Source organism: Bufo gargarizans, chromosome 5 (assembly GCF_014858855.1).
Source record: "Bufo gargarizans isolate SCDJY-AF-19 chromosome 5, ASM1485885v1, whole genome shotgun sequence".
In the NCBI taxonomy this organism is placed as follows: Eukaryota; Metazoa; Chordata; class Amphibia; order Anura; family Bufonidae; genus Bufo; species Bufo gargarizans.
In genome coordinates, this window is record NC_058084.1 from 15,315,573 (window position 1) to 15,342,788 (window position 27,216).

Here is a 27,216-nt window from a genome sequence, read left to right on the forward strand (position 1 = left end):
GAGCTAAACAAATCAGTGCATGTGCTATGTGCTTTCCCCAACTAAGAGGACATTCTGTGCCGGGTCTTCTGTTTCGAGCAGACAATATGACAGCACAGTAATGAAGTTTTGTCTAATAAGCCAGAAACGAGACACACGGGAGGTCACGAATAAAACAGATTCATGTAACAAAGTCCAGGAATCAACATGCGGGAAAGACTCAAAGTGTTAAATCATAGTCATCATGGACAAAAATCCAATGTTGGCCAAAGGTGGAAAGAATATATGCCAATCAGAATAATATTTAATGAGAATTAGTAATAATCAGATTTCTGTGATACCAATGGGATTGGGGGGGGGGGGGGGGGTAGAGACACAACCATTCTTAGGATAAAGATACTAGGCTGACCCCAGGACTTGGGTGCTAGGACAATGGGGCTTTGGCATTCTGGTGAGGGACACGCGTTTGTGTCGCTCTTACATTGCTTCAGAAGAAGTCTAACATCCCATCAACTTCTCTAAAAAGAAAGTGCTTAAAGGGTTTTCAGCAATGGTCAGAAGACTTTGCTCATGAAGCACAAACAATAATATCGTCTGATGCAGTTCAATCAGCTTAAGACATCCAAAAGATGCATAAATGGTCAAAAAAAAAAAAAAAAAAAAAACCAGACCTAACCAAATTTCTTGGGCCACTGGTGATAATTTGAAAAAAAAAAAAAAAATCATGACATCTGTAGCGAGTACAATATTTTTCCTCACCATAAGACGCACCTTTTCCCTTAAAAGCAGGGGGAAAATAGCAGTGTGTCTTATGGAGCGAATCCCAATGACTGCTTACTTTATGGAAGTGGTCATCAGTATGCAGGAGGTGTGGGGAGTGGCGCTGCTCTGGCTGTATTCACTGCTCCCTGGTATTTTTATGGGCACCGTAATGCACATGTCCTGTGTGATGTCAGTTCACAGTGCAGCACTAGGTCGACAGAAGACCAGGGAGCGGTGAGTGTCAGTACAGTCTGGAGTAGGAGAGGCAAGTTAATTTATTTTTGTCTGAACTCTGAGCCTGCGGTCAGCTTTGAGGTCTGAGGAGGAATGTTGGTAGGATGGGGGTCCAATCTAAGGTCTTCGGAGGAAAGGGAATCAAATAGTCTGATGGAGCTCGGGGTCTGCAGGAGCTTGGGGTCCAATGGGAGTCTGATCTCGGTCTGATGGAAATGATATTTTTATCCTCTATATTCTAGTTGTGTCTTATGGTCCAGTGTGTCTTATGGAACAAAATACAGTAATTCTGGACTTGAACTGCCAAAAAAGGACTTGTCCTCTATAGCCTAGGTTGTCAACCTGTAGTACATACCATTTCTCTTGGTGACCATTTATCTGACAGCTTAGGGAGTACCATGATCCAAGTTAATTGGCTAAGGCCTCATGCACACAACCATTTTTTTTCACGGTCCGCAAAAACGGGGTCCGTGATCCGTGACCGTTTTTTCGTCCGTGGGTCTTCCTTGATTTTTGGAGGATCCACGGACATGAAAAAAAAGTCGTTTTGGTGTCCGCCTGGCCGTGCGGAGCCAAACGGATCCGTCCTGAATTACAATGCAAGTCAATGGGGACGGATCCGTTTGATGTTGACACAATATGGTGCCATTTCAAACGGATCCGTCCCCATTGACTTTCAATGTAAAGTCTGGAGTTCTTTTATACCATCGGATTGGAGTTTTCTCCAATCCGATGGTATATTTTAACTTGAAGCGTCCCCATCACCATGGGAACGCCTCTATGTTAGAATATACTGTCGGATATGAGTTACATCGTGAAAACTCAGATCCGACAGTATATTCTAATACAGAGGCGTTCCCATGGTGATGGGGACGCTTCAGGTTAGAATACACTACAAACTTTGTACAAGACTGCCCCCTGCTGCCTGGCAGCACCCGATCTCTTACAGGGGGATATGATAGCACAATTAACCCCTTCAGGTGCGGCACCTAAAGGGGTTAATTGTACTATCATATTCCCCTGTAAGAGATCAGGGCTGCCAGGCAGCAGGGGGCCGCCCCCCCCCCTCCCCAGTTTGAATATCGTTGGTGGCACAGTGTGCGCCCCCCATCGGGCCCCCCCCTCCCTCCCTCTATTGTAATAAATCGTTGGTGGCACAGTGTGCCCCCACCGTCCCCCCCCCTCCCTCCCTCTATTGTATTAAATCGTTGGTGGCACAGTGTGCCAAGCACCATCGTCCCCCCTCCCTCCCTCTATTGTATTAAATCGTTGGTGGCACAGTGTGCCAACCACCATCGGCCCCCCTCCCTCCCTCTATTGTATTAAATCGTTGGTGGCACAGTGTGCCAACCACCATCGCCCCCCCCTCCCTCTATAGCAGTAACATTGGTGGCAGTGTGCGGTCTCCCATTCTCCCCCCCCCCCCCCATCATTGGTGGCAGCGGAGTACAACAGTAGAAGACTCATAGTTACCTGCTTGCTGCTGCGATGTCTGTGTCCGGCCGGGAGCTCCTCCTACTGGTAAGTGAAAGGTCTGTGCGGCGCATTGCTAAAGAACTGTCACTTACCAGTAGGAGGAGCTCCCGGCCGTTCGCAGACATCGCAGCAGCAAGCAGGTAAGTATGAATCTTCTACTGTTGTACTATTGCTAAGTAACCATGGCAACCAGGGCTGCAGTAGCTTCCTGGTTGCCATGGTTACCGATCGGAGCCCCAGCTATTAAACTGGGACTCCGATCGGAACTCCGCTGCCACCAATGATGGGGGGGGGGGGGGAAATGGGAGACCGCACACTGCCACCAATGTTACTGCTATAGAGGGAGGGGGGGGGCGATGGTGGTTGGCACACTGTGCCACCAACGATTTAATACAATAGAGGGAGGGAGGGGGGGGGGCGATGGTGGGGGCACACTGTGCCACCAACGATATTCAAACTGGGGAGGGGGGGGGGGGGTCTGCCCCCTGCTGCCTGGCAGCCCTGATCTCTTACAGGGGAATATAATGAAGTACAATTAACCACTTTAGGTGCCGCACCTGAAGGGGTTAATTGTGCTATCATATCCCCCTGTAAGAGATCGGGTGCTGCCAGGCAGCAGGGGGCAGTCTTGTACAAAGTTTGCAGTGTATTCTAACTAGAAGCGTCCCCATCACCATGGGAACGCTTCTGTGTTAGAATATACTGTCGGATATGAGTTTTCACAAAGTGAAAACTTAGGCCTCGTTCACACTTCAGTGTTTGGTCAGTGATTTCCATCAGTGATTTGTGAGCCAAAACCAGGTGCAACTCTAAACACAGAACAGGAGCAGATCTTTCCCTTCTACCTCATGTCTGTGGAGGCTCCACTTCTTGTTTTGGCTCACAAATCACTGATGGAAATCACTGACCAAACACTGAAGTGTGAACGAGGCCTTAGATCAGAAAAAGCTTTTATGCAGACGGATCTTCGGATCCGTCTGTATGAAAGCAACCTACGGCCACGGATCACGGACACGGATGCCAATCTTGTGTGCATCCGTGTTCTTTCACGGACCCATTGACTTGAATGGGTCCGTGAACCGTTGTCCGTCAAAAAAATAGGACAGGTCATATTTTTTTGACGGACAGGATACACGGATCACGGCCTCGGCTGCAAAACGGTGCATTTTCCGATTTTTCCACGGACCCATTGAAAGTCAATGGGTCCGCGAAAAAAAAACGGAAAACGGCACAACGGCCACGGATGCACACAACGGTCGTGTGCATGAGGCCTTAGGAATAAAAAAAAAAATAAAAAAAAAAAAAGATAAAATGTTCTCAATATACCGTAATTACTAGAGATGAGCGAATTTCCGCTTGTGTAATTCGTTCACACTTTGTTGGTTAAAGCAGAATTGCGATATATATTCCGTTACCACGGACCATAACGCAATTCTATGATGTAATGCATAACGGAATGCCTTTAGAGCCATTCCGGCATAATAGAAGTCTATGGGCTGCAAAACACATCCGTCTCGTTTGCGTTATATAGGGGAGGACTCCCCTGCATAACAAACTGGACGGATCCGTTTTGCAGCCCATAGACTTCTATTATGCCGGAATGCCTCTAAAGGCATTCCGTTATGCATTACATCATAGAATTGCGTTATGGTCCGTGGTAACAGAATATATATAACGCAATTCTACTTTAACCAACAAAGTGTGAACGAATTTAAAAAATATTAAATTCGCTCGTCTCTAATAATTACCAGTCTATTGAAATAACTTTCATAATACTCCTATTATAACACCAATTCCACCCTTATAATATGGATGAATCAGCTGCACGCGAGCTCCTGGCTTTGGCACAAGCTTCACATAGGGGGACCATGTGTCCGGTCCAGGCTCTGTACAGGGAGATGTGTTTATCATAACATTTTATTTCCAGTCCATTTACAGTGTCAGCGCTCATTACAGACAAAAGATTTTACTGCTGGCTCTCGCTAAACTTCTCCAGACAGGTGTGGTGTCCCGTCTACAAGCTGCTCCGGACATAATAACTACATATCACATCCAATATTCTGCAACGTGTCAAAAGTTATATAACAGAATAGGAAGTAAAGTTTTAATAGTGTCCAACCCACAGGGTAGACCAGGAAAGGTTTTCATATGGGTATGGACAGGTGTACAAGCCCAGAGAGGATCTGAATTCCAAGTTCATGCAGCCCGTAGATCAACGATGTTTTCATGGTCCTATGTAATTAATCTAAGCAGAACGGTGACCACACACACCAATTTCGGTAGGAACGGCCAACCATCTGATGTGTATTAGAGGTTTCTCCAACGTTCTGTCAACAGGTGTCAAGGAACGTCAACATACTTGATCCTTTGTTCTCGAGGGAGATGAACCACTATCAGACATATGAAAGTGGCTTATTCCAATATCCACATTAAGAATGCACACTCTTTGAATAATGAGACCCCCAGCAAGCAGCCAGGAAGATGAACGACTCCATGTAATATAAGGGCAACTTCAGTCCATCAGAACAGGTGCCACTTTCAGTGCGGCTCCTAGACTAGGTCCTGAGAGGAACTCTCCTATAGGACATCTGAACAGGGCCTATGGACAGGGGTCACCTTCAGGATAAAACCCATTTAAGGCCAGGTTTCTTGGAAGGCTTCTGCCAAGCACCAGTAGTCATCACAATTTAGGAGTTATATTCCCTAGAATTGACCAGAGTAGAATGGTGGTGAAGTCCATGGCGGTACCCAAAAGGTTGGAGTCACCCTCAGATTCTCCTGCTATGTACAGCAATGCAGAAGTCAACACAGCCCTTCGGTGACAACCTGCATTTTCTGTTTCACCTGTATGTTGGTGGGCGTGGGTTTAACATTCCAATTTTTGTCTACAAGTAGAGGTCCTCCTAGACACCTGTAAACCCGATCACAGACTGGACGCCTGTCGACGAAGACAGCGACCTCTCCAGAGACAAGATGTGGCCAGGGTCCACTCATTTAGAAAGTTATTTTACACTTCCCACTCCTCTTAGTAGTCAAATACCGACACTCCAATCCAAAACCAACATGTGTGAAAAGAGGTCTTTACAAGAATAATCCAAACAATTAATCTGTTGACAAAAACAGCCTCTTGAATGAAAAGTTCCGAAGCCGAGAGCACAATGGGACCATTACCAGCGACAAAGCCCCCGCTTACCAGGGAACAATGCAGGGCTTTCACACTGGAATGGAGTTCGCTGCGGGAAAGCCCTGCTCTGGCATTTTTAAGATATTTCTTCAGATAAATATTAGTTTGGAGTAAGCCCAGTCAGAAGGCAGAGGCTGCTGGAACTGAAATTGTTTACAGTGGGAATCAAATGTTCAGTGGATGTCAAGAATCACAGTAAAGCTAAACCTCTACACAAATTTGGCCAAAAAAGTGTGCAAAAAATTAAATAAAATTGTGAAATATACTGTAATGAGCCATGTACATGGACCAATTTAATAGACAATTATTGGGAACAAATCAAGTGTTCCGATAACTGCCCGATTGTCAGCGGAGATGAAGCTGCATTTTCATGTAGCAATCATCTCCCTGATATGGAAAGGAGCAAATCGCTAGTCCCCATAGAGAACCATTGTTTCTGGGCAGTAAATCCCGGGTTTAAGTCCCGGCCAACCCAACGGGCAAGCAAAGGTGGACAAGAGGTTTCCAGTATTTTGATATCAAAGGCCTTGTAATAGGTCATCAATATCAGATCTGAAAGAATTTCAGTTGGGCAAATATCAACTAGAGGAGTAACTGGTCTCGTGCAACTGCTTCGCAAAAAGGATGCACAAGTGCCATTAGGAAAAGCCAAGAGTGGTCCAAGAAACAGTAAAAGACCTTCTTAAAAGGAGATAAATACGCGAGTAGTGAGGATATTGTGGTGATTAACTCCCTAGATAAGTCAGTTGGAAGGACATTGATCAATGACCCGAGCTTGAAAAATGGATGCAACCTTCCATTCAGAGCTCTGAAATGATAAACCAGTGCCTACAAGGGGTGATTACCTGCCATTTTCCTCAGACTACCAGAAACTCCCTGTAGGCACTAACTAAATTGTAGTCACAGATCGCAACTTAGCCCTAATGGCCAAAAAGCATTCAAGACCAAGATCTGAGGAATAGAAATAGCAGATGGACCTATGACTTGAGTCGGCAGGTTGCTTTTAGAGAGCAAGAACAACTAGTTGCAATGCAACATCAATACCTAGGAGGAGCTTCAGAGGGAAAGGAGTAATAATTTCATGCCTGGTATGAGGTCATCGGCTTCCATTTGAGGTAATTGAATATTCGTCTCCGGCAGATAGATGCTGTTAGCCGCGCTTATGGGAGTGACCGCTAAAAGCTTCCGAAGAATGAAAACAGCCGCTCTGGTGCGGAGACAAGAAAGCGATTATATTCTCTGCCATATCAGATGGTAAATTTTATTAAAGGGCACATGGAGTTCACTTGTGGTCAAAATACCAGGATCTTCCTCCCGGGGTCATGACGGCTTTGCTGAGTATTACACAATGAGATAATCTGATGATAGGAAAAGTCAGCGTTATCCCTGCTGCAAACAAGCTGTACATATCCCCAATAACCGGCTCACTCTGGTGACTCCTCAGATGCAGGGGGCACATGCCAGCCAAGGAGGAGAGGCCGGAGATGGGGGCAAAGAGATGTGAGCCTTGAAGGTGTTGTCCCTCCGTAAGAACTCATTCCCTACCAACAGGATAGAGGTCAAGCATCTGATCAGTAAAGGTTGGGTTGTCCCACCATAAGACTTCATTGCCGATCAACAGGATAGGGGATAAGTATCTGATCGGAGGGAGTCTGGAGATGTCCCATCAGAAGAACTCATTCAATATCCACAGGACAGGGGTTACGTATATAACAATGGGGGTCCAATTGTTGGGACCCTAATAAATCACAAGAACGAGATGCTGGACTCCTGGAGAAAAGCCGAGTATAGCGCTCACATAGCTGCGATAAACCCAGCACGAATTACTGACCGCCTCACTATTCAATCGGGGTCCTAGCGGTTGGACCCCCCTCAAACCTAATCCTGTTAGGGTATATAGTGGTAAAACCCTTTTGAGGTGAGGCGGGTATACACAAAAGTGACTGGTCCATATCCTGGCGCCCAAAAAAGGAGCCCACTATATCCCTCCATATTATGGGACTTTTTTCCTTACCAACCATGGTATGGGCACGGTGATGCTCAGACCCCCTGCACTGACCCTCCACCCCATCTCACACGGTAGCCACCAGCCATGGCATCGTGTGGCCGTGTGGAGTTCTTTCCATTCCTTGGTATGGGAGTTACTGAAGCAGCCAATCAAGTGTGGCCTAATTTTCCCAAAATGGAGAGATGGGAATCGTATCCCTCACATCCTGTGGATATAAAGTGGTACTCCACTAGATCAGCGCGAGTCCTACTACTAGAATAGAGAACCTCGTCCCTCCCTTGCATCTCAGGTGGAGTCCCATGTTGTGTGCCCTCAGCTGTAGGAGCACACTGCTTCACCTTCATGTTCATGGCTGTTATTTGATTCTTCGGATGGGATAACTTGGCCCTGCAGCGTGGGATCACGTGACAGCAATCTACACCGATCGCCTTCATGCCGCCTATAAATAATTCACCGGAGGATCTGTGAACTGGCTTTATACCGACCCAGGTGCAAAGGACTGTACTATGGTGGCACCGTTTTAAGAGGGTTGTTAGAAGGGTCCCCTTAAAATCAGCTGATCACAAGATCCCCAAGTGATCAACTGCGATCACAAGTGGAAACTGCAGCAAGTGCTTGACTGCCTGGGCAGCACCCCTACAGGAAAACAGGGGAAGTGCAGTGTCCATTGAGATCAAGGTAGTGCATGGACTTCCAGAATGGCTGGCTGATAGATGAGGGTCCTGCACAGGGGGATCCTCCTTTAAAAGTAAAGGAAGTCCCCCGAACCTTTATTTGGAAATGAGTTTTGTAAAGCAGACAAAGCCTGTAAAAGGGGTTTTTCAGTTAATAAAGATTAAAGGGAGGGGGGGGGGGGGGGGAGGTGCAGTGCCAAGATTAAAAACCTCTTCTCTGTCCTGTGCCTGATCAGTGTGTCCCACATATGAACTGAGCGGCAGTGCTGCTCCATCCATTCTCTATGGGACTACAGAAGACAAGAGTTCAGTGCTCTGCAGACAGTCCCAAAGACTCTGAATGGGGCGGCAGGGCACTCAAGTGAGGGACGCCGGACCTTCTGATCTGTGGGGGGGACGCCACGTGTGATGCCGACATAGGGCAACTACCAGGGATTGCTGCGATACATCTACACATCTCGTATACAAACCCCGGGTCAACAGATGGGTAATGAGGCCACTAATGCAAAAGTAATGGCAATATAACCATGCCTATAGACGAACAACCACTAACCACATTACTGCTTAAAGGGACTTTGAACTTGGAGTCGATTTGGAAGCAATAGCCTAAGTGGCATTCAAAGCGGCAATCACTGGATCTCAATTGGTCGTCATCTGATACTCGTGCCTCCTTGCTCTGCATATTTTCTTCATATTATTTACACGCACTTTGAATACTGCTTAGGGTACTTTCGCTCTTGCGGCAGAGGATTCCGGCAGCTGGAACTGCCTGATCCGTCAAAACTTATGCAAACCGATGGCATTTGTCAGACGGATCAGGATCCTGATCCATATGACAAATGCATTGAAATGCTGGATCCGTCTCTCCAGTGTCATTTGGAAAAACAGATCCGGCATTTATGTTTTTCAATAGGGGGAAAAAATGCAAGTGTTCCGGAATTTTGGATGGAGATAAAACTGCGGCATGCTACGGTATTATCTCCGTCCTGAACAGTCAAAAAGACTGAACTGAAGACGTCCTGAACAGATTCCTCTCCATTCAGAATGCATTAGGAAAAAACAAAAAACTGATCAGTTATTTTTCAGTATAAAGCCCCTAGGACGGAACTCCGTGCCGGAAAAGAAACACTAGTGTGGAAGTAGCCTTACTGAAGTGCAGTTATTTATTTTTCCTGTTTTTTTAACTGTTATTTTGCCTTGATGTATTCAGCAACTGATACAGACCATTGATCGGCACAATGTAGTAACAGTTTGAGTGCACGGTGCAACACCACTATTTCAATCTAAAGTACGGTACACTATATACATAGTACATAAGGCTGAAAAAAGACATTTGTCCATCCAGTTCGGATCACGCCTAATGTTTTTGCTATCTCTCTGATGGGTTTGTTGTGTTTTTCAGCCTAATGATGGCTTCACTGATAGTGACAGCTCTTTGGATCTCATCTTGAGTTGACAGCAACAGATTCCAAATACAAATAGAAGAAGTGAAATGACCTCTGGACCTTTTATCTGCTCATTGTAATTGGGATAATGAGGGAATAACACACACCGGCCATGGAACAGCGGAGAAGCCAATTGTCCCATTACTTTTGGTCCCTTAACCAGTGGGAGGCACAGATGCAAACTGCTGTAATTCCTGCACCGTTCCCCTGATTTGGATGTAAATGCCCTCAGATTACAGCTGACAGTCTGCAGGTAAAGCACATCTTGTCCGTTTCATTTCAAATCCATTGTGGTGATGTATAGAGCCACAAATGTTACATTGTGTCCATGTCCCAAAATATATGGATCTGACTGTCTTTTGAATATTAGTTTTTTTTTTATAATTAAAGGATATTGTTTTCATCATACTAGATAGATGGTCATTGTGGTCTCCAGATACTCGAGTGCCCTCCATTTTATTTGGGAGAAGGGTGTTGCCCTAGGAGAGACCACCATCTCTATGTGAAGTGCCTATTGCGGAGCCACTGGTACCCAAACCTAATATTTTAATATACTTTGCATTTCAATTCTTCAACAGCTCTGCTTGCTGTCAGCAAATGGGGAGGCTGAATCTCCCACAAAGACATCATACTTATCACAGCTGAGGGCTTGTTATAATTGTTTGAAGACCAGACCATCCTCTGTGAGCTAAACAGTCTGGGCTTCAGGTGGTCACATTTTATCTGCACTGATACACTGTAGCAAACCATCAGGACAGGAGCCAAGATGTCACGAGATGGGAGGCAGCCAGCGACTTGCAATACAATCTGTGACCAGAACCAAAAATCAACCAGAGCAAATAAGGCCCGTCTGCCAGCTCCCCGGTGTTACACGTGTCTTACAAGACTGGACCGGGTCAGGTTTCTGCAGTTTCCAGATCTCTTCCGGCTCACTGCACATTGTACAGTAACACTGGGAGATTTATAAGAGGAAGATGAGCCCCACCGAAAAGAAGAAGGCTCCAGTGATCCCCAAACAGTGATTCCCAGCGATCCTCTATGTTCTACAGTAGACCATTGACACACAGACTGACCTGCTACATAGACTGTGTGACCTCACTGCACTCATTGTGACATCACCATCCAATCACTGACCTGCTACATAGACTGTGTGACCTCACTGCACTCATTGTGACATCACCGTCCAATCACAGACCTGCTACATAGACTGTGTGACCTCACTGCACTCATTGTGACATCACCATCCAATCACTGACCTGCTACATAGACTGTGTGACCTCACTGCACTCATTGTGACATCACCATCCAATCACAGACTGACCTCACAGCACCCGCTCAAAACCAGATATCACCCCACACCTCCTGATTACAGGCTCTGGCTTGTATAACAGCTGCAGCTTTTACAACTTACCCCATGTGGCCTGAAGTCTATTAAAGGGACACGTGACAGGCGGTTATTATCTCGTACACGAGAACTCCTGGAGTATAATTATCTGCAGTAAACAGAACACCAGACCGTGCCGCCAACTTGTGACCCGTACGCTTCCATGCAGAGCCTGGCTAGTGAGGTGCATGATGGGCAATATACATTTTACACAAAGTGGTTATAATGGACGCTGAGAGATGGGCGCATGAAGAATAGGAGCCTGACCACGCAGGTGTTTACCCACAGGACATAAAATGAGCTTTCTGCGCAGCTTTGAATGTGACTAGAGGACAAGATGCCGCACCTAAACGCCTGAAGGGAAGCAAAATTCATCCACATTATATAATCTGTCAAATGATGTAAAAATGGCAAAAATCTGCAGCTCTTAGGCCTCGTACCTTGGGTGACAGGACTTACAGGAGAAGGAGGAGTAGTACTTTATTCCACAGGAGTTGTAGTACTTCACAGCTCTTCCAGGAGCCCCCATACACTGGTGATTGTATATACCCCAATGAATCCCCAGGGCGTCCCCGCTAGCAGCCACCAGTCCCTCTGCCTTGTACCAGGGTTGTGGATGCATTGAAGCATCACTCTGCTCTACCAGTCTCCAGTCCACTGCGAACACCACCCAACAGTACACTGCTACAACACTACTATATGCTTCTGCTATACCCGTCTCCAGTACGCTGCTGGAACTCTATGTCAATCTCCAGCACGCTGTTACAACTCTGCTACATCACTATATAGATCCCACGTTCAGGCCTTTTGCACAAGCCCTTGTGCTCCTGTGGCCGCATTGCGGTTCCGCAATACGCAGGGTACCAGTCGTGTGCATTTTGCATCACGGATGCGTACCCATCCACTTGAATGGGTCTACAAATCCGGAGATGATGTGCGGTGCAGAACGGAACGAAACTACAGAGTGCTATTCCGCAAAAAAAATAAAAAAATTTCATAGAGATATAATATAATATACAGGTCCTTCTAAAAAAAAAATTGCATATTGTGATAAAGTTCATTATTTTCTGTAATGTGCTGATAAACATTAGACTTTCATATATTTTAGATTCATTACACACAACTGAAGTAGTTCAAGCCTTTTATTGTTTTAATATTGATGATTTTGGCATACAGCTCATGAAAACCCCAAATTCCTATCTAAAAAAATTAGCATATTTCATCCGACCAATAAAAGAAAAGTGTTTTTAATACAAAAAAATGTCAACCTTCAAATAATTATGTTCAGTTCTGCACTTAATACTTGGTCGGGAATCCTTTTGCAGAAATGACTGCTTCAATGCGGCGTGGCATGGAGGCCATCAGCCTGTGGCACTGCTGAGGTGTTATGGAGGCCCAGGATGCTTCAATGCGGCGTGGCATGGAGGCCATCAGCCTGTGGCACTGCTGAGGTGTTATGGAGGCCCAGGATGCTTCAATGCGGCGTGGCATGGAGGCCATCAGCCTGTGGCACTGCTGAGGTGTTATGGAGGCCCAGGAGGCTTCAATGCGGCGTGGCATGGAGGCAATCAGCCTGTGGCACTGCTGAGTGTTATGGAGGCCCAGGATGCTTCAATGCGGCGTGGCATGGAGGCAATCAGCCTGTGGCACTGCTGAGGTGTTATGGAGGCCCAGGATGCTTCAGTGCGGCGTGGCATGGAGGCAATCAGCCTGTGGCACTGCTGAGGTGTTATGGAGGCCCAGGATGCTTCAGTGCCGCGTGGCATGGAGGCAATCAGCCTGTGGCACTGCTGAGGTGTTATGGAGGCCCAGGATGCTTCGATAGCGGCCTTAAGCTCATCCAGAGTGTTGGGTCTTGCGTCTCTCAACTTTCTCTTCCCAATATCCCACAGATTCTCTATGGGGTTCAGGTCAGGAGAGTTGGCAGGCCAATTGAGCCCAGTAATACCATGGTCAGTAAACCATTTACCAGTGGTTTTGGCGCTGTGAGCAGGTGCCAGGTCGTGCTGAAAAATGACATCTTCATCTCCATAAAGCTTTTCAGCAGATGGAAGCATGAAGTGCTCCAAAATCTCCTGATAGCGGCTGCATTGACCCTGCCCTTGATAAAACACAGTGGACCAACACCAGCAGCTGACATGGCACCCCAAACCATCACTGACTGTGGGTACTTGACACTGGACTTCAGGCATTTTGGCATTTCCCTCTCCCCAGTCTTCCTCCAGACTCTGGCACCTTGATTTCCGAATGACATGCAACAGTCCAGTGCTGCTTCTCTGTAGCCCAGGTCCGGCGCTTCTGCCGCTGTTTCTGGGGAATGCGGCACCTGTAGCCCATTTCCTGCACACGCCTGTACACGGGGGCTCTGGATGTTTCTACTCCAGACTCAGTCCACTGCTTCCGCAGGTCCCCCAAGGTCTGGAATCGCTCCTTCTCCACAATCTTCCTCAGGGTCCGGTCACCTCTTCTCGTTGTGCAGCGTTTTCTGCCACACTTTTTCCTTCCCACAGACTTCCCACTGAGGGGCCTTGATACAGCACTCTGGGAACAGCCTATTCCTTCAGAAATGTCTCTGTGTCTTACCCTCTTGCTTGAGGTGTCAATGATGGCCTTCTGGACAGCAGTCAGGTCGGCAGTCTTACCCATGATTGCGGTTTGGAGTAATGAACCAGGCTGGGAGTTCTTAAAAGCCTCAGGAATCTTTTGCAGGTGTTTAGAGTTAATTAGTTGATTCAGATGATTAGGTTAATAGCTCGTTAAGAGAACCTTTTCATGATATGCTAATTTTTTGAGATAGGCATTTTGGGTTTTCATGAGCTGTAGCCAAAATCATCAATATTAAAACAATAAAAGGCTTGAACTACTTCAGTTGTGTGTAATGAATCTAAAATATATTAAAGTCTAATGTTTATCAGTACATTACAGAAAATAATGAACTATCACAATATGCTATTTTTTGAGAAGGACCTGTATATATATATATATATATATATATATATATATATATTATATCTCTCTCTCTCTCTCTCTCTCTCTATCTATAGCTATATCTCTTGTTCTTTTTCGCAGAACGGACATATCACGGACCCATTCAAGTTGAATGGGTCTGTATTAGTCCCAGCCGCCGCATGGACGTTGCCCGCAAATTGCGGTCCCCAATGCACGGCACGGAACCACAACGGCCTCTTGCACACAACCGTATGTATTTTGATCCGCAAAAAATACAGATGATGTCCGTGCGTATTCCGTATTTTGTGGAACGGAACAGCCGGCCCCTAACAGAACAGACCTATCCTTGTCTGTAATGCGGACAATAATAGGACATGTTCTATTTTTTGGCGGAACGGAAATACGGTACCTTCCATTTTTTTTGCGGACCCTTTTGAAATGAATGGTTCTGTATACAGTCCGCAAAAAAAGGGAATTGACACGGAAAGAAAATACGTTCGTGTGCAAGAGGCCTAACGCTGCTTACACCAGTCATCGACTCTGCAGCATGGGATCTCCAGTTCCACTACACAGTCATCCAACCAGGTGGACAAAGAGCTGCTCTTCTGGCTTAGGCTGGGTTCACACCTGAGCGTTGCGCAAACGCGCGTTTTTGTCGCGCATTTTTATGCACGTTTTTTGTAATAGTAAACGCGCGTTTGACGCGCGTTTGTGTGATTGACTACAGTGTCCTATGGCCACAAACGCGCGTCAAAACGCCCCAAAGTCGCTCATGTACTTTTTTGAGCGTCGGGCGTTTTACAGCGCGATCGTACGCGCTGTAAAACGCCCAGGTGTGAACCATTCCCATAGGGAATCATTGGTTTCTCCTTGTTGAGCGTTTTACAGCGCGTAGAAACGCGCTGTAAAACGCTCAGGTGTGAACCCAGCCTTAGTGAAACCACCTCACCTTGGGAGAGCCTTAAAGTGTTCATCCTGAGCTTCCTGGTTCATGAACAAAATGCCAGAAACACCGTGAAGACTGACACTGGCCCACAAATAGTAGCAGAAGTGCGTGTCTGTAAGAAGGGACGGTAATGCAAACTTAAAAGAAACAGATGGCGCTCAGAGGCTCTGGAGAGCTACAAAACTACAACTCCCACCATGCCTGTACAAGCTTCCTGCCGTCAGGGCACCTTGAGAGTTACAGTCCTGAAGAAGCTTGTTTCGTGGCTCCTGCATCCGTGGCCAGGTCTCCTTCACACAGCACTAGTGCAGCTTTCTCACACACCTTGCACTTCAATTCCTGACTGCTGCCAAGATCTCTGCTTGCTGAGAATGACTGAAAACCCATCCCGACCTATTCCTGCAGGAAACCTGAGAAGAGAGCACCGACACCCTGTAAGAAGCCATGTTCTTGTGTGAGCAGCATGTTATCCAGAGACTGGCAGAAAGCAGAGATCTTGAAAAATAGCAGATCCAAATAGTGCTAATCAGCTGGGACAGGTGCACCGTTCTTGCAGAGACCGCAGAGCTTACGCTTCAGCGGGTACATCCAGGCCGTCACGCCCTCGCTTTCAGGCTCCATTATGCTTTTCTGTCATTATGCTTTTCCCGACATGTGATGAGTCATGTTTACAAGATGACTACTAATCCCATCATCTCAGGAGTTGCTGCACTAGACCTTCGGCGGCGCTCCTGCAGCGGGTCATGCTGGGACTTGTAGCTGCGGCGGCTCAGTCCTGCGCCGTACAGATAGGAAAACATGAGGCCTAATCGTCGCCCTCACTGTTATCAGCTGCAGTAAATATGCACAGCTCTCCAAAAACAGCCTGTTCTCTCCTTCCCTTACTGGTCCTGCAAGTGTCAGTCTTCACTGCAGTTCTGACATTCTGTTCATGAAATAGGAAGCTCAGGATGAACACATTAGTTCCAAAGAGAAGCAATCTGCTGCACACAAAATAATATATACATTTTGGAAGTTATTGACCTACTACCCCCATTGGGATAGACTAATGCATTTCAGGACACAGCAGCTCTCACACGAATACCACGGCAGCATTTTAGAGGCTTTAACAGACCCTTTGCGGTTCTATTAGACACTACAGGGTCTAGGATGATCCAGTGATGGCTCAGCAGAACCCAACAGGTACAGGCACTGAAACGCGTCTATTCTACCTCACATGGAAGTGGCCCTGGTCATCGTCTGGACCTTAGAAGATGCGTTTTATGCACTTTTATATCCATATTAAAAGGACGGCAATGCACAAACTATCATGGTGAACCACTGACGCGTTTTGGGCTGCAGTAATGCATACCAATTACCCTCCAGACCATGAGGGACGGGTCCAGCACATCCTGCAGAGAAAACAGAAACCATCTCCCTGCATTCACGCGCTTCGGGCTGCGGTGGTCTGGAGATTGCCTGTTACCCACTGCCCGGTTCCTCTTTTGGAACTGGGAAGTGAGGATGCTGCACATTTTGAGGGGGATTACCGAGCCCTGCAGCCTCCATATGTCTGAGATCCTCATCTGTGGGGACTGCAGTCACGTGCCGGACGCCGTGATCAGAAAAACTGATGACAATTTTTTTTTTTTTGCTAAAAAGCAGCATTACAACGCATTTCAAGTATTAACTCAAGCCATGCCAGAGCTGAGGGAACCAAACGCTGTATAGAATAAGAGGAGGGACCCCAATAACGTCACTGTACAGCACCATCTGAGGTCTTAAGATGAATGTGACGTCTCACAAAGCCCCGAGACATGACATCAAGGGCAGGCGGTGAGATGAAGAACCCTTTATATACTTATCGGGTAAACGTACAGACGACGTAGTCACACCGGCCATAGAGGCGTAAGAACAAGGAGCACCAGTCCCACCGCCACGTCTGAGGAACATTCGGGGGTCACACAGAGGGGGAACCAAGGAGTAGGTTCCTTCCTGGGTGGTGTCCCTAGTCCATGTAGATCAGTGCGACAGGGGCGGTATATACTATTTATACATGGGCTATTGGGGTGTCCGTGGATGCAGGTGGGGCCCCCAGGAGCCTAATTTACAAGAACAAAAAAATGTTGGGCGATCTTGCTAATTGAGTCCCAATACCCGCTTCCCCCGCCACCAGGCTAATCGTAAATTTTTTGCCGTCAGATATTTTTGCAAATAACCCGTGTGCACCCATATGTCCCTCATTTATTAGTCTACAGGTAACCAATGATTTCATAGGGGGGGGGGGGGGCATTAAAGGGGCTGCTATTTCTTCAGAAACAGCACCACCCTTATCCATAGGCCATGTCCAGTACAGCAGCGGAGTTCAATCGGAGCAGACTAGGGAGTGAGCTGTAATACACAACGGTCAGGTGTGCCGCCGGTTTAGGGACAAAACAGCCATGTTTTTCTCGACAACCCCTTTCGGGTGGGGGGGGGGGGGCGCATTGTATAAACCTCTTTAAATGGATCAATTCCTATCGACTGTATATTACTTTGGGCCCATTTACAGAAACCGTAACCTCATTTCTCGCCAGACTCCGTAAAGGATACACGTTTCCTGCCCGTATTGATACTTTGTTGCTTCTTTAAATCACTTAGGACCCAGGTGAACCAGTGACAACTCCTATAGGAGCTGTACCGGCCGCCACTTCCTGTTGTCAGTTTTAAATGGAGGAAGAAGCAGAACGGCTTTAAAAAAAAAATAAAAAAAAAATAAAAATAATGAAAAAAAAATGCAGGAAGCGACCATCTGAAGGGCTGATCTAAAAAGGTGGAGTTTGTGGTTTAAGGTGGAAATGCCCTTTAAGGGCACAAGTCTTGCTTCTGGCAAGTACAGGAGATCGGCAGCTGATCTGAAGTAATACAAACTGCAATCCACTGCCAGGACAAACAATCAAAAAAAAAAAAAAAAAAAAGCCACAACATCAACATTTGCCCAGTCGTCTGGTGACCTAGTTCTGCAGAGATTGTATTACACCACATTTGGAGAAGTCGGTAACGCTCGCAGTATTTTTGGAAGCTATGATAGCAATGTATAGGACACGAGTGCACATGTAGCATAGGGGCACACGGGACGGGCGGCTGCTGATGCCAGCTGCAGTTAGATCAAGGTGCCATCCGGGGGCAGACATGCCAAAACATTCTAGACAAAAACCAAACGTCAGCTTCTTCCTCATAATTTACGGCCTGACAGCGCAGGCTTCTGGGAAGTGTCGTTACTGCCAAACCAGCGATGACGTGGAGAAGTCTTAAAGTGCACCGTCACCCGAGCACAGTGCGGGCGGCCATATTGCAGGGCACTGTTAATCAGCACAGACAGAAGGAACTGAAACTTCTTGTAACCTGGGGACGGTCTTGTGCCGGGGCCACCATCTTGGTGAAGGTTCTGGGGAGTTAATAATTCAGGGATTTCTACTACAATCACCGACCCTCAAATGGCCAAATGTATCCTGAATCTGGGAGGACCACCTCCAAAGCCCATAGACTAGGCACACAGGGGAATAAAATGTTTAGGATCCAAATTAATTTTGAAGGTCTGGTGGTGGGTCTGGTCTAGGGATGAAAAGGAGTTTAGGTCTCTTCACAGCAAGGAGTTTAGGTGTCTGGTCTGGGGACTGAATTCATTTTAAAAAGGTATGGTTTAGGGTCTATTATCTGAATTTTGGGGTCTGATTTTCCAGTTAACACATAATAAATCTCAAAGGGGTTGTTACAATTGTATCCAGCATAGACAATCCAGATTGGCGTCTATGCAAGTCCGGCCTAGCTTACGGCCACGGTAGTCTTAGGTCAGGTTCACAATCGCAGATTCATGCAATGTTAACGGAACCCAATTACAAGTCGAAGGGATCTGTTGTATGACGGACTCAGCACAGAAACCACGATGCAGATGTGAACAGACCCTTACTACAACACCCATCATCCTCCCTACAAACAGAACCATGTCACGACCTGGAGCATGTGAACGTTGGCGCTGAACAGACAGACGTGTCCTGCATCTGATGGAGGATAAGGAGCTCCACACCTACAGCACCGCAGATGCGAGATCTGCCATCCTCCACACGTCCTGTGATGTCATCAGCTGTGCGTACACCGACACCCAGCCCTTCCCCCCACCTGTACACAACAGCTGGCCAGTCCCAGCTTCAGTCCTGCACAACGCTCATGTCCCTGAAGACCCAAGGTTATAAGGAGCAAATCGATGTCCATATAACCGGTCACTGACCAAGAAATATTCAGCTATGACCCCAATATCTCACACCCCTGTATCCTTCTCAAAACAAGTCCTGGAAGCTGAGGTATGGGGGGCTGTTGGTGTGCGGAGGGATCCTCACACCGTGACCCTATGCGATTAGTCCCTGGAGACTTAAACCTACATCTCCTCCTAGCTCATCTTCCTGAGATACTGAGGTTCCCTTTAAGGGAGAAGTATATGGATGTCATAGGGAGGCCCCCACCTAGGAGCCCCCTCTACCAGCTACAAAAAGCAGCAGCTCTAGTAGACATGCGTGATCCATGTATGAATGTTCGCCATGTCCTACTACATTCCCCCAGTAGCGCCCTCTGTGGGGAAATTGTAATATTGGCCAAAAGGTCTCAAAAAAATAAATAAAAAAAAAGGGCTCAGATGACCGCGCCATGTTTTGCAGTCCGCAAATTAGGGATCCACAAAACACAGATGCCGCCTGTGTGCATTCCGCAGGAAGGCCCATTATAGAAATGCCTATTCTTATCCGTAAGACGGCCAGGGCCACGGAACGGAGCAATAGATGCGGACAGCACACTGTGCTGTCCGCATCTTTTGGGTCCCAATTGAAATGAATGGGTCCGCACAATTGCGGACCTATTCATGCGGTCCTCTGGCTCATTCAGAGGACCGCATGAATGGGTCCGCATCCGCTCCGCAAGGTGACGAGAGCTGGACCAAAAACTTACGTGTTCAGATGGCGCCATTTTAAAATCCTGGATTTTTTATTGTTTACTACGGTACCTAGGGAAGAAATCGTTCATGCCAGCCCTCAGAGGACTCTTACATGTGCAGCACAGCAGAATCAACCTGTAGAGGGATCCATCACTTCACGTTGCGATGCATTGAGTCACAAAAGAGGTATGAGGCACAGCTGGTTCCCAAGGATGACTGGAATATACTCCGTGCCTCACCTACACATTCTGCAGCTGATACATGCATGAGGTCTCCGGCACTCATCCAGACACATGCATGAGGCATTCTGTGCCTTGTGCCTCATAATGCCCTCAGTCAAGTCCTTCTGGACTGAAACCACCCACCAAGCACGGGTCACTATAAAATCCCAACTGTGGGGCAGTCCTTCATAGGGTTCGGCGAGACCCCCGGTTCTCCTCCCTAGGAGCATCCGGTGCACTGCAGAGCCGTCCACAGGTTCCTGATCTCATCAGCCCCTTTATAGGCGGCGTATAACGCCTCACCGTCATAAATCCGTCGTCGCCTGCAGCACGTAGGACAGGAACTGCAGGACGGCGAAGACTGCGCACAAGCACCTTTCACTTTTCAAGGTCGTCGATTCACTTTCTGTCACTGTGAACACACCGAAGTCGCAAGATCTCTATCTGGTCGTAAGGCGATACACGAGCGCCTGGCGAGGCTGCGGTAGAATGCAGCACACGAGGGGTTAATGTACGAATCGCCGCTGGAGCAGTGTACTTCGTAACCTTGAATCAGCAATAACAGCATCGATGTTCATGCAGTCGCTGCTGCAAAGAGGAGGCGCGCCGGAACACAGGGCTGCTGAGAGCCACCGTCAGGCGCAGGCTACCGCGCAAAACGCCGCACATGGCAGGCACCGTGCAGCCAAGCTCACAGCCGCACGTGCGGATGCAGCAGAGCTGAATCAGACAGTTAACTCTTCTTAGGAGAGTAGGGAGTCCTGCAGTCCCATGGAAAAAGCAAACAAATGACGAACTTAACTCTACTGCATCGGCCACATTTTGCGTTGCAGTAGATCATTTCTATACAAAGTTGCTAATCCAATATAAGAAACGAGCAAGGGAGTCAATAACAATGTAGCAATTATGTATCCATGACATCAATAACGCTGCAGTAATAACCTAGCAATAAGATAATGTAGATGAGCGCACCGGTTTATGCCGTCTGTATCACGGGGCTCCAGTCCAATACAGATCCAGGCAGGATCTGCCGCGTCCAGCAACTAAAATCATGAATGTGCGCTAAGGAGGAGGGTCCACTGGGGCCCCCGATCATTATGATGATATAGGGTCACTCCTTCTCCCATGTGTGTCCGGGGTGATTTGACTGGGCGCAGCAAAGAGCGGGACCTACAGGGCGACTTCCAAGCAAAACGTCTGACTGCATATTCTATAATTAGCCGGTGGTCACAGGCAAATGATCTCCAGGTATACACCTAGAACACAAGCTCGGCTCAGTCCCTGCGTTTAGATTTCCTTAAAGGGGAACTACATGTTATGTCCATATCCACGAGGGGACAGTGGGAGAAAAAAAAAAAAAAATAGTCTTCTCGAACCTTCTTCTGCAAACCAATATATAATCAATGTGGACCAAGCGAAGGTACATGATGGTCCTAAAGGTCTAGCACAGTGGTCAGCAGCCTCAATCACTCCAGCTGTTGTGAAACTACAACTCCCAGCATACTTCATTCACTTTTATGAGAGTTGTGAGAACAGCCAGGCTGGCAGTCGTAGTTTGACCATAGTGTTGGAGGCTGCAGATCCCTGGTCTAGCTTCTGAGGGTCCCATACCAGGAATGAGATCTTGCAGTGGATCCTCACCTGAAGGTATTAAACTACTTTTCCTAAACGTGGGTAACCAGCCAAGAATCTCACAAAATCAGGTACCCTAAATCTCTGTCCCTATAAGAACATAACAGTCATCTCTGACCGATGGAAAGTAGACTTTAACCACCGGACAAACCAATTCTTCTTAGACCTACACCAAAATCCTCTTTGAGATGACCAATCAGAAGAGTGGTCTTCTCAAAGAGGCCAAAACATGGAAAAGATGCAATGGAGCAGTCTTCTCAAAAGACGACCAGTCCGAGTGAGTCCGGCTGGCACAATCTCTCAAGGACTTTCTATGTTATCCCTGTGGTTGTCCTCCTTGGATTTTTCTCCCACCCTAGAAAAACGGATTTGGTTTTGCGACACTGATCCCATAGTGTCCAGCAGGTTGGGCTGTGACCCTGATGGGAACGCGTGCTAACGCAGTTATTCTCCGCTCCGCGGGATACGTCAGCACCATATAAATAATGGACAGCGCGATGATAAATCAGACTGGTAGGGCAGAAACATCCAAGGAGACCTGAGACCTGTGCAGTACACGGAACCTGACAGTTCATGGACATCAAAACCACCTAAAAGTTGGGCACCAGTTGCAAACCTAAAAAGGAGCACTGGCGCCCTGGCTCCTTAATTTGGTCGCCATGACAGTAACATACAGTATGCAGGGCAATCTGGGGGGCAATCTGGGGGCAGCCCACATGCAGTGGTCCTAGGGACTGATCCCAGTGTATGGCAAGGACTGCACATTCGATGCAATAAACTCCACCATCTCCAGGTTACTTCAAAACACAATGCCAGAGCGCCAACTATAGACAGGCCCGACTGCAAGCTCTGCTGGCAAACCTGGAGATCTGCATTCCAATGAGGACTGACCTGCAAAGTGGTGGTGTACCTGCAACCTGTGGCTCTGCAAGGGGTTGTAAGACTACTACAAGTCCCAGTATGCCACAACAGCCTGCTGGGGCTTGTAGTTCCAGAACAGCTGATTGCAGAGCACGGGGTGAACCACACGCTGGGTGTAGTAGTACTCGGTGCAGCTGACAGCTATGCTACATTAGAATAGCTGCTCAGTGCTACAGGAGAAGAGATGCGCAGGTCTGGTCAGGGAAGGAGGCACAGCAAACAAGGTCACTAGAATGCAAGCTCTACAGACTAGTGCACCACCTGCGACGTAAGCAGCATCTCTGCAAAAAGGTCACAAAATGAAGCATGAGCGGCAGAGGGGCACAGAGTAAGAAGTGCTAGCTCCTTTGTCAACTGCATTGCACAGTAATAGCTCAACCACCCAGAGGGTGAACAAAGAGCGTTAGCTCTGCAGACGAGCACAGGGACATCTTAGAGTGCAAGCTTTGCAGACAAGTAGCAAGGTCATAGACCAGCGTAGAGGCAGGGATTAGAGTGCGAGCTCTGCAGACCAGCGTAGAGGCAGGGATTAGAGTGCGAGCTCTGCAGACCAGCGTAGAGGCAGGGATTAGAGTGCGAGCTCTGCAGACCAGCGTAGAGGCAGGGATTGGAGTGCGAGCTCTGCAGACCAGCGTAGAGGCAGGGATTGGAGTGCGAGCTCTGCAGACCAGCGTAGAGGCAGGGATTAGAGTGCGAGCTCTGCAGACCAGCGTAGAGGCAGGGATTAGAGTGCGAGCTCTGCAGACCAGCGTAGAGGCAGGTATTAGAGTGCGAGCTCTGCAGACCAGCGTAGAGGCAGGGATTAGAGTGCGAGCTCTGCAGACCAGCGTAGAGGCAGGGATTAGAGTGCGAGCTCTGCAGACCAGCGTAGAGGCAGGGATTAGAGTGCGAGCTCTGCAGACCAGCGTAGAGGCAGGGATTAGAGTGCGAGCTCTGCAGACCAGCGTAGAGGCAGGGATTAGAGTGCGAGCTCTGCAGACCAGCGTAGAGGCAGGGATTAGAGTGCGAGCTCTGCAGACCAGCGTAGAGGCAGGGATTAGAGTGCGAGCTCTGCAGACCAGCGTAGAGGCAGGGATTAGAGTGCGAGCTCTGCAGACCAGCGTAGAGGCAGGGATTAGAGTGCGAGCTCTGCAGACCAGCGTAGAGGCAGGGATTAGAGTGCGAGCTCTGCAGACCAGCGTAGAGGCAGGGATTAGAGTGCGAGCTCTGCAGACCAGCGTAGAGCCAGGGATTAGAGTGCGAGCTCTGCAGACCAGCGTAGAGCCAGGGATTAGAGTGCGAGCTCTGCAGACCAGCGTAGAGCCAGGGATTAGAGTGCGAGCTCTGCAGACCAGCCTAGAGGCTGGGATTAGGTTGATTGCAAGATCTGTGGACAGATGCCAAGTGGCAAAGACAAGTGTAATGTCAGGAGGGCAAGCTCTGCACCAATCGCTCCTCCAGCGGCTGCCGGTTAGACTGCAAGCTCTGTGACGCACACAGCACAAGAGCGACGGTTTTCTGCCGTAAAATTAGACTGTCAGCTCCGCAGACAAAGACAGTGCACATTATAGACTGCAAGCTCTGAAGACGAGAGGGATGCCACAGCGGGTGATGGAAGATGCTGGAAGAAATACAAAGCTCCTACCTGGGGGCTCTTCTGCCAGGAAATGGTTGGATTAAAGGGGGTGTCCTCCGCCTTGTCTGGGGAGGGCAGGTAACACACACCGGGATCCCCAGTAATCAGGCCGCCCAGGCGCGGTGTCCCCGGTATATATAGCGAGAGGCAGGGCTCGGGCAGCTGACAAGTGTATATCCCGGGAAGGAGGAGCTGAACACCGGCCTCCTCTCTCCTGACACCTCGGCCTTCCGTTGACGCAGTTCATTAATATGCAGCAATATAAGGGATGGGCGGGGCGGCTGTAAAGCCGACCTCTAATAGGTTACCCGGTAAGCAATGTGGGCGGAGTTATACGTCCGGTGCACTATGTTGAAAGGGGCGGGACGAAATCGGTACTAGACGTTGATTGGTTACGGGTGAGCTCGCGAGGCGGGGTTACAGCCGGTGCAGAAGATGACGAGGTGATGGTTGTTGCCAGGACCTGAGCAGCAGAGGGGATCCCGGAGTAATGGCGCTGAGGGACTTAGGGAGGGCGGAAGAGTCGTCAAAACCGTCACAGAATACAGTCAGGACTGTGTATCATATCTGTAAATTGTTAGTGCTAAATACTGACGTCCATAACAGTCTGAGGGGGGCAGGTAAAGGTTATGAGTAGAGTTGAGCGAACACCTGGATGTTCGGGTTCGAGAAGTTCGGCCGAACATCCCGGAAATGTTCGGGTTCGGGATCCGAACCCGATCCGAACTTCGTCCCGAACCCGAACCCCATTGAAGTCAATGGGGACCCGAACTTTTCGGCACTAAAAAGGCTGTAAAACAGCCCAGGAAAGAGCTAGAGGGCTGCAAAAGGCAGCAACATGTAGGTAAATCCCCTGCAAACAAATGTGGATAGGGAAATGAATTAAAATAAAAATTAAATAAATAAAAATTAACCAAAATCAATTGGAGAGAGGTTCCATAGCAGAGAATCTGGCTTCCCGTCACCCACCACTGGAACAGTCCATTCTCAGATATTTAGGCCCCGGCACCCAGGCAGAGGAGAGAGGTCCCGTAACAGAGAATCTGTCTTCATGTCAGCAGAGAATTAGTCTGCATGTCATAGCAGAGAATGAGGCTTCACGTCAGCCACCACTGCAACAGTCCATTGGCATATATTTAGGCCCAGCACCCAGGCAGAGGAGGGAGGTCCCGTAACAGAGAATCTGTCTTCATGTCAGCAGAGAATTAGTCTGCATGTCATAGCAGAGAATGAGGCTTCACGTCAGCCACCACTGCAACAGTCCATTGGCATATATTTAGGCCCAGCACACACACAGGCAGAGGAGAGAGGTCCCGTAACAGAGAATCTGGCTTCATGTCAGCAGAGAATCAGTCTGCATGTCATAGCAGAGAATGAGGCTTCACGTCAGCCACCACTGCAACAGTCCATTGGCATATATTTAGGCCCAGCACACACACAGGCAGAGGAGAGAGGTCCCGTAACAGAGAATCTGGCTTCATGTCAGCAGAGAATCAGTCTGCATGTCATAGCAGAGAATGAGGCTTCACGTCAGCCACCACTGCAACAGTCCATTGGCATATATTTAGGCCCAGCACCCAGGCAGAGGAGGGAGGTCCCGTAACAGAGAATCTGTCTTCATGTCAGCAGAGAATTAGTCTGCATGTCATAGCAGAGAATGAGGCTTCACGTCAGCCACCACTGCAACAGTCCATTGGCATATATTTAGGCCCAGCACACACACAGGCAGAGGAGAGAGGTCCCGTAACAGAGAATCTGGCTTCATGTCAGCAGAGAATCAGTCTGCATGTCATAGCAGAGAATGAGGCTTCACGTCACCCACCACTGCAACAGTCCATTGGCATATATTTAGGCCTAGCACACAGGCAGAGCAGAGAGGTCCCGTAACAGACAATCTGGCTTCATGTCAGCAGAGAATCAGTCTGCATGTCATAGCAGAGAATGAGGCTTCACGTCACCCACCACTGCAACAGTCCATTGGCATATATTTAGGCCTAGCACACAGGCAGAGCAGAGAGGTCCCGTAACAGACAATCTGGCTTCATGACAGCAGAGAATTAGTCTGCATGTCATAGCAGAGAATGAGGCTTCACGTCAGCCACCACTGCAACAGTCCATTGGCATATATTTAGGCCCAGCACCCAGGCAGAGGAGAGAGGTCCCGTAACAGACAATCTGGCTTCATGTCAGCAGAGAATCAGTCTTCATATCATAGCAGAGAATCAGGCTTCACGTCACCCACCACTGTAAGAGTCAATTTTCATAAATTTAGGCCCAGAACCCAGGCAGAGGAGAAAGGTCCCGTAACAGACAATCTGGCTTCATGTCAGCAGAGAATCAGTCTTCATATCATAGCCTAGAATCAGGCTTCACGTCACCCACCACTGTAAGAGTCAATTTTCATAAATTTAGGCCCAGAACCCAGGCAGAGGAGAAAGGTCCCGTAACAGACAATCTGGCTTCATGTCAGCAGAGAATCAGTCTTCATATCATAGCAGAGAATCAGGCTTCACGTCACCCACCACTGCAACAGTCAATTGTCATAAATTTAGGCCCAGCACCCAGGCAGAGGAGAGAGCTCCCGTAACAGAGGATCTGGCTTCATGTCAGCAGAGAATCAGTCTGCATGTCATAGCAGAGAATGAGGCTTCACGTCACCCACCACTGCAACAGTCCATTGGCATATATTTAGGCCTAGCACACAGGCAGAGCAGAGAGGTCCCGTAACAGACAATCTGGCTTCATGTCAGCAGAGAATCAGTCTGCATGTCATAGCAGAGAATGAGGCTTCACGTCACCCACCACTGCAACAGTCCATTGGCATATATTTAGGCCTAGCACACA

The 27,216-nt window shown here is 48.1% G+C and overlaps 1 protein-coding gene across 2 annotated transcripts in view; it reads right to left on the reverse strand.

The window, feature by feature from the left end:
* SLC45A4 (solute carrier family 45 member 4) overlaps positions 1-24,604 on the reverse strand; it is a 96,736-nt gene extending 72,132 nt beyond the window's left edge. The window contains exon 1 of one of the 2 annotated variants that reach the window (XM_044295087.1): positions 24,382-24,604. The gene's annotated coding sequence lies outside the window, so the exon portion shown is untranslated. Of the gene's footprint in view, positions 1-21,176; positions 21,274-24,381 lie in introns of those variants that run through there. The other variant, XM_044295088.1, reaches the window with a different exon arrangement.
* Positions 24,605-27,216: the final 2,612 nt, after the last annotated feature.